This window comes from Phyllobates terribilis, unplaced genomic scaffold, assembly GCF_046119375.1.
Source record: "Phyllobates terribilis strain yellow unplaced genomic scaffold, ASM4611937v1 Scaffold_1__5_contigs__length_1240528914, whole genome shotgun sequence".
NCBI classification, from domain to species: Eukaryota; Metazoa; Chordata; class Amphibia; order Anura; family Dendrobatidae; genus Phyllobates; species Phyllobates terribilis.
Window position 1 is genome coordinate 673,578,376 of NW_027362761.1, and position 8,341 is coordinate 673,586,716.

An 8,341-nucleotide genomic window follows, 5' to 3' on the forward strand; every position below is an offset into this window, starting at 1 on the left:
TGTTGCATTATTTAAGGACTTTGCTGCATTAATTAAGGACTTTGCTGCATTACTTAAGAACTCTGCTGCATTATTTAATTACTTGCTGCATTATTTAAGGACTCTGCTGCGGTGTTTAAGAACTCTGCTGCATTATTTAAGGACTTTGCTGCATTATTTTAGGACTCTGCTGCATTATTTAAGGACTTTGCTGAATTATTTAAGGACTCTACTGAATTATTTAAGGACTTTGTTGCATTATTTAAGGACTCTGCTGCATTATTTAAGGACTTTGCTGTATTATTTAAGGACTCTGCAGCATTATTTAAGGACTTTTTTGCATTATTTAATGACTCTGCTGCATTATTTAAGGACTTTGCTGCATTATTTAAGGACTCTGTTGCATTATTTAAGGACTTTATTGCATTATTTAATGACTCTGCTGCATTATTTAAGGAATTTGCTGCATTATTTAAGGACTCTGCTGCATTATTTAAGGACTTTGCTGCATTATTTAATGACTCTGCTGCATTATTTAAGGACTTTGTTGTATTATTTAAGGACTTTGCTGCATTATTTAAGGACTCTGCTGCGGTATTTAAGGACTCTGCTGCATTATTTAAGGACTTTGTTGCATTATTTAAGGACTCTGCTGCATTATTTAAGGACTTTGCTGCATTATTTAAGGACTATGCTGTGGTATTTAAGGACTCTGCTGTATTATTTAAGGACTTTGCTGCATTATTTAAGAACTCTGCTGCATTATTTAATGACTTTGTTGCATTATATAAAGACTCTGCTGCATTATTTAAGGACTATGTTGCATTATGTTAGAAGTCTGCTGCATTATTTAAGGACTTTGCTGCATTATTTAAGGACTCTGCTGCATTATTTAAGGACTTTATTGCATTATTTAAGGACTCTGCTGCATTATTTAATGACTCTGCTGAAGCATTTGAGGACTCAGCTGCATTATTTAAGGTCTCTGCTGTATTATTTAAGGACTCTGCTGCATTATTTAATGACTCTGCTGCGGTATTTAAGGACTCTGCTGCATTATTTAAGGACTTTGCTGCATTACTTAAGGACTGCTGCGTTATTTAAGGACTCTGCTGCATTATTTAAGACTTTGCTGCATTATTTAAGGACTCTGCTGCAGTGCTTAATGACTCTGCTGAAGCAATTGGGGACTCAGATGCATTATTTAAGGACTCTGCTGCATTATGTAAGGACTTTGCTGCTTTATTTAAGGACTTTGCTGCATTATTTAAGGACTTTGTTGCATTATTTAAGGACTCTGCTGCATTATTTAAGGACTTTGTTGCATTATTTAAGGACTCTGCTGCATTATTTAAGGACTTTGCTGCATTATTTAAGGACTATGCTGTGGTATTTAAGGACTATGCTTTGGCATTATTTAAGGACTTTGCTGCATTATTTAAGGACTCTGCTGCATTATTTAATTACTTTGCTGCATTATTAAAGGACCCTGCTGCGGCATTTAAGGATTCTGCTGCATTATTTAAGGACTTTGATGCATTATTTAAGGACGCTGCTGCAGAATTTAAGGAATCTGCTGCATTATTTAAGGACTTTGTTGCATTATTTAAGGTCTCTGCTGCATTATTTAAGGACTCTGCTATGGTACTTAACGACTTTGCTGCATTATTTAAGGACTTTGCTGCATTATTTAAGGACTTTGATGCATTATTTAAGAACTTTGTTGCATTATTTAAGGACTCTGCTGCATTATTTAAGGACTTTGTTGCATTATGTAAGGACTCTGCTGCATTATTTAAGGACTTTGCTGCATTATTTAAGGACTCTGTTGCATAATTTAAGGACTTTATTGCATTATTTAAGGATCCTGCTGCATTATTTAAGGATCCTGCTGAAGCATTTGAGGACTCAGCTGCATTATTTAACGACTCTGCTGCATTATCTAAGGACTCTGCTGCTTTATTTAAGGACTTTCCTGCATTATTTAAGGAGTCTTCTGCATTATTTAATGACTCTGCTGAAGCATTTGAGGACTCAGCTGCATTATTTAAGGACTCTGCTGCATTATTTAAGGACTTTGCTGCATTATTTAATGACTCTGCTGAAGCATTTGAGGACTCAGCTGCATTATTTAAGGACTCTGCTGCATTATTTAAGGAGTTTGCTGCATTATTTAAGGACTCTGCTGCGGTATTTATGGACTCTGCTGCATTATTTAAGGACTTTGATGCATTATTTAAGGACGCTGCTGCAGAATTTAAGGAATCTGCTGCATTATTTTAGGACTTTGTTGCATTATTTAAGGTCTCTGCTGCATTATTTAAGGACTCTGCTGTGGTATTTAAGGACTCTGCTGCATTATTTAAGGAATTTGTTGCATTATTTAAGGACGCTGCTGCATTATTTAAGGAATTTGTTGCATTATTTAAGGACTTTGCTGCATTAATTAAGGACTTTGCTGCATTACTTAAGGACTCTGCTGCATTATTTAATTACTTGCTGCATTATTTAAGGACTCTGCTGCTGTGTTTAAGAACTCTGCTGCATTATTTAAGGACTTTGCTGCATTATTTTAGGACTCTGCTGCATTATTTAAGGACTTTGCTGTATTATTTAAGGACTCTACTGCATTATTTAAGGACTTTGTTGCATTATTTAAGGACTCTGCTGCATTATTTAAGGACTTTGCTGCATTATTTAAGGACTTTTTTGCATTATTTAAGGACTCTGCTGCATTATTTAAGGACTTTGCTGCATTATTTAAGGACTCTGTTGCATTATTTAAGGACTTTATTGCATTATTTAATGACTCTGCTGCATTATTTAAGGAATTTGCTGCATTATTTAAGGATTCTGCTGCATTATTTAAGGACTTTGCTGCATTATTTAATGACTCTGCTGCATTATTTAAGGACTTTGTTGTATTATTTAAGGACTTTGCTGCATTATTTAAGGACTCTGCTGCGGTATTTAAGGACTCTGCTGCATTATTTAAGGACTTTGTTGCATTATTTAAGGACTCTGCTGCATTATTTAAGGACTTTGCTGCATTATTTAAGGACTATGCTGTGGTACTTAAGGACTCTGCTGTATTATTTAAGGACTTTGCTGCATTATTTAAGGACTCTGCTGCATTATTTAATGACTTTGTTGCATTATATAAGGACTCTGCTGCATTATTTAAGGACTATGTTGCATTATGTTAGAAGTCTGCTGCATTATTTAAGGACTTTGCTGCATTATTTAAGGACTCTGCTGCATTATTTAAGGACTTTATTGCATTATTTAATGACTCTGCTGAAGCATTTGAGGACTCAGCTGCATTATTTAAGGTCTCTGCTGTATTATTTAAGGACTCTGCTGCATTATTTAATGACTCTGCTGCGGTATTTAAGGACTCTGCTGCATTATTTAAGGACTTTGCTGCATTATTTAAGGACTGCTGCGTTATTTAAGGACTCTGCTGCATTATTTAAGACTTTGCTGCATTATTTAAGGACTCTGCTGCAGTGTTTAATGACTCTGCTGAAGCAATTGGGGACTCAGATGCATTGTTTAAGGACTCTGCTGCATTATGTAAGGACTTTGCTGCTTTATTTAAGGACTTTGCTGCATTATTTAAGGACTTTGTTGCATTATTTAAGGACTCTGCTGCATTATTTAAGGACTTTGTTGCATTATTTAAGGACTCTGCCGCATTATTTAAGGACTATGCTTTGGTATTTAAGGACTCTGCTGCATTATTTAAGGACTTTGCTGCATTATTTAAGGACTCTGCTGCATTATTTAATTACTTTGCTACATTATTTAAGGACTCTGCTGCGGTATTTAAGGACTCTGCTGCATTATTTAAGGACTTTGATGCATTATTTAAGGACACTGCTGCAGAATTTAAGGAATCTGCTTCATTATTTAAGGACTTTGTTGCATTATTTAAGGTCTCTGCTGCATTATTTAAGGACTCTGCTATGGTACTTAAGGACTTTGCTGCATTATTTAAGGACTCTGCTGCATTATTTAAGAACTTTGTTGCATTATTTAAGGACTCTGCTGCATTATTTAAGGACTTTGTTGCATTATGTAAGGACTCTGCTGCATTATTTAAGGACTTTGCTGCATTATTTAAGGACTCTGCTGCATAATTTAAGGACTTTATTGCATTATTTTAGGATCCTGCTGCATTATTTAATGACTCTGCTGAAGCATTTGAGGACTCAGCTGCATTATTAAAGGTCTCTGCTGCATTATTTAAGGATCCTGCTGAAGCATTTGAGGACTCAGCTGCATTATTTAAGGACTTTGCTGCATTATTTAACGACTCTGCTGCATTATTTAAGGACTCTGCTGCATTATTTAAGAACTTTGCTGCATTATTTAAGGACTCTTCTGCATTATTTAATGACTCTGCTGAAGTATTTGAGGACTCAGCTGCATTATTTAAGGACTCTGCTGCATTATTTAAGGAATTTGCTGCATTATTTAAGGACTCTGCTGCGTTATTTAAGGACTCTGCTGCATTATTTAAGGACTTTGATGCATTATTTAAGGACGCTGCTGCAGAATTTAAGGAATGTGCTGCACTATTTAAGGACTTTGTTGCATTATTTAAGGTCTCTGCTGCATTATTTAAGGACTCTGCTGTGGTATTTAAGGACTCTGCTGCATTATTTAAGGAATTTGTTGCATTATTTAAGGACGCTGCTGCATTATTTAAGGACTTTGTTGCATTATTTAAGGACTCTGCTGCAGTATTTAATGACTCTGCTGAAGCATTTGGGGACTCAGATGCATTATTTAAGGACTTTGCTGCATTATGTAAGGGCTTTGCTGCTTTATTTAAGGACTCTTTTGCATTATTTAAGGACTTTGTTGCATTATTTAAGGACTCTGCTGCATTATTTAAGGACTTTGTTGCATTATTTAAGGATTCTGCTGCATTATTTACGGACTTTGCTGCATTATTTAAGGACTATGCTTTGGTATTTAAGGACTCTGCTGCATTATTTAAGGACTTTGCTGCATTATTTAAGAACTCTGCTGCATTATTTAATTACTTTGCTGCATTATTTAAGGACTCTGCTGCGGTATTTAAGGACTCTGCTGCATTATTTAAGGACTTTGATGCATTATTTAAGGACTCTGCTGCATTATTTAAGGAATTTGTTGCATTATTTAAGGACTCTGCTGCATTATTTAAGGACTTTGCTGCATTACTTAATAACTTTGTTGCATTATATAAGTACTCTGCTGCATTATTTAAGGACTTTGTTGCATTATGTAAGGAGTCTTCTGCATTATTTAAGGACTTTGCTGCATTATTTAACGACTCTGCTGAAGCATTTGAGGACTCAGCTGCATTATTTAAGGACTCTGCTGCATTATTTAAGGAATTTGCTGCATTATTTAAGGACTCTGCTGCGGTATTTAAGGACTCTGCTGCATTATTTAAGGACTTTGTTGCATTATGTAAGGAGTCTGCTGCATTATTTAAGGACTTTGCTGCATTATTTAATGAATCTGCTGAAGCATTTGAGGACTCAACTGCATTATTTAAGGTCTCTGCTGCATTATTTAAGGACTCTGCTGAAGCATTTGAGGACTCAGCTGCATGATTTAAGGACTTTGCTGCATTATTTAAGGACTCTGCTGCATTATTTAAGGAATTTGTTGCATTATTTAAGGACTCTGCTGCATTATTTAAGGACTTTGCTGCATTATTTAATAACTTTGTTGCATTATATAAGTACTCTGCTGCATTATTTAAGGACTTTGTTGCATTATGTAAGGAGTCTGCTGCATTATTTAAGGACTTTGCTGCATTATTTAACGACTCTGCTGAAGCATTTGAGGACTCAGCTGCATTATTTAAGGACTCTGCTGCATTATTTAAGGAGTTTGCTGCATTATTTAAGGACTCTGCTGCGGTATTTAAGGACTCTGCTGCATTATTTAAGGACTTTGTTGCATTATTTAAGGTCTCTGCTGCAGTATTTAATGACTTTGCTGAAGCATTTGGGCACTCAGATGCATTATTTAAGGACTCTGCTGCATTATGTAAGGGCTTTGCTGCTTTATTTAAGGACTCTTTTGCATTATTTAAGGACTTTGTTGCATTATTTATGGACTCTGCTGCATTATTTAAGGACTTTGTTGCATTATTTAAGGATTCTGCTGCATTATTTAAGGACTTTGCCGCATTATTTAAGGACTATGCTTTGGTATTTAAGGACTCTGCTGCATTATTTAAGGACTTTGCTGCATTATTTAAGGACTCTGCTGCATTATTTAAGGACTTTGTTGCATTATGCAAGGAGCCTGCTGCATTATTTAAGGACTTTGCTGCATTATTTAATGACTCTGCTGAAGCATTTGAGGACTCAGCTGCATAATTTAAGGACTCTGCTGCATTATTTAAGGAATTTGCTGCATTATTTAAGGACTCTGCTGCGATATTTAAGGACTCTTCTGCATTATTTAAGGACTTTGATGCATTATTTAAGGACGCTGCTGCAGAATTTAAGGAATCTGCTGCATTATTTAAGGACTTTGTTGCATTATTTAAGGTCTCTGCTGCATTATTTAAGGACTCTGCTGTGGTATTTAATTACTCTGCTGCATTATTTAAGGAATTTGTTGCATTATTTAAGGACGCTGCTGCATTATTTAAGGACTTTGTTGCATTATTTAAGGACTTTGCTGCATTAATTAAGGACTTTGCTGCATTACTTAAGAACTCTGCTGCATTATTTAATTACTTGCTGCATTATTTAAGGACTCTGCTGCGGTGTTTAAGAACTCTGCTGCATTATTTAAGGACTTTGCTGCATTATTTTAGGACTCTGCTGCATTATTTAAGGACTTTGCTGTATTATTTAAGGACTCTACTGAATTATTTAAGGACTTTGTTGCATTATTTAAGGACTCTGCTGCATTATTTAAGGACTTTGCTGTATTATTTAAGGACTCTGCAGCATTATTTAAGGACTTTTTTGCATTATTTAATGACTCTGCTGCATTATTTAAGGACTTTGCTGCATTATTTAAGGACTCTGTTGCATTATTTAAGGACTTTATTGCATTATTTAATGACTCTGCTGCATTATTTAAGGAATTTGCTGCATTATTTAAGGACTCTGCTGCATTATTTTAGGACTTTGCTGCATTATTTAATGACTCTGCTGCATTATTTAAGGACTTTGTTGTATTATTTAAGGACTTTGCTGCATTATTTAAGGACTCTGCTGCGGTATTTAAGGACTCTGCTGCATTATTTAAGGACTTTGTTGCATTATTTAAGGACTCTGCTGCATTATTTAAGGACTTTGCTGCATTATTTAAGGACTATGCTGTGGTATTTAAGGACTCTGCTGTATTATTTAAGGACTTTGCTGCATTATTTAAGAACTCTGCTGCATTATTTAATGACTTTGTTGCATTATATAAAGACTCTGCTGCATTATTTAAGGACTATGTTGCATTATGTTAGAAGTCTGCTGCATTATTTAAGGACTTTGCTGCATTATTTAAGGACTCTGCTGCATTATTTAAGGACTTTATTGCATTATTTAAGGACTCTGCTGCATTATTTAATGACTCTGCTGAAGCATTTGAGGACTCAGCTGCATTATTTAAGGTCTCTGCTGTATTATTTAAGGACTCTGCTGCATTATTTAATGACTCTGCTGCGGTATTTAAGGACTCTGCTGCATTATTTAAGGACTTTGCTGCATTACTTAAGGACTGCTGCGTTATTTAAGGACTCTGCTGCATTATTTAAGACTTTGCTGCATTATTTAAGGACTCTGCTGCAGTGCTTAATGACTCTGCTGAAGCAATTGGGGACTCAGATGCATTATTTAAGGACTCTGCTGCATTATGTAAGGACTTTGCTGCTTTATTTAAGGACTTTGCTGCATTATTTAAGGACTTTGTTGCATTATTTAAGGACTCTGCTGCATTATTTAAGGACTTTGTTGCATTATTTAAGGACTCTGCTGCATTATTTAAGGACTTTGCTGCATTATTTAAGGACTATGCTGTGGTATTTAAGGACTATGCTTTGGCATTATTTAAGGACTTTGCTGCATTATTTAAGGACTCTGCTGCATTATTTAATTACTTTGCTGCATTATTAAAGGACCCTGCTGCGGCATTTAAGGATTCTGCTGCATTATTTAAGGACTTTGATGCATTATTTAAGGACGCTGCTGCAGAATTTAAGGAATCTGCTGCATTATTTAAGGACTTTGTTGCATTATTTAAGGTCTCTGCTGCATTATTTAAGGACTCTGCTATGGTACTTAACGACTTTGCTGCATTATTTAAGGACTTTGCTGCATTATTTAAGGACTTTGATGCATTA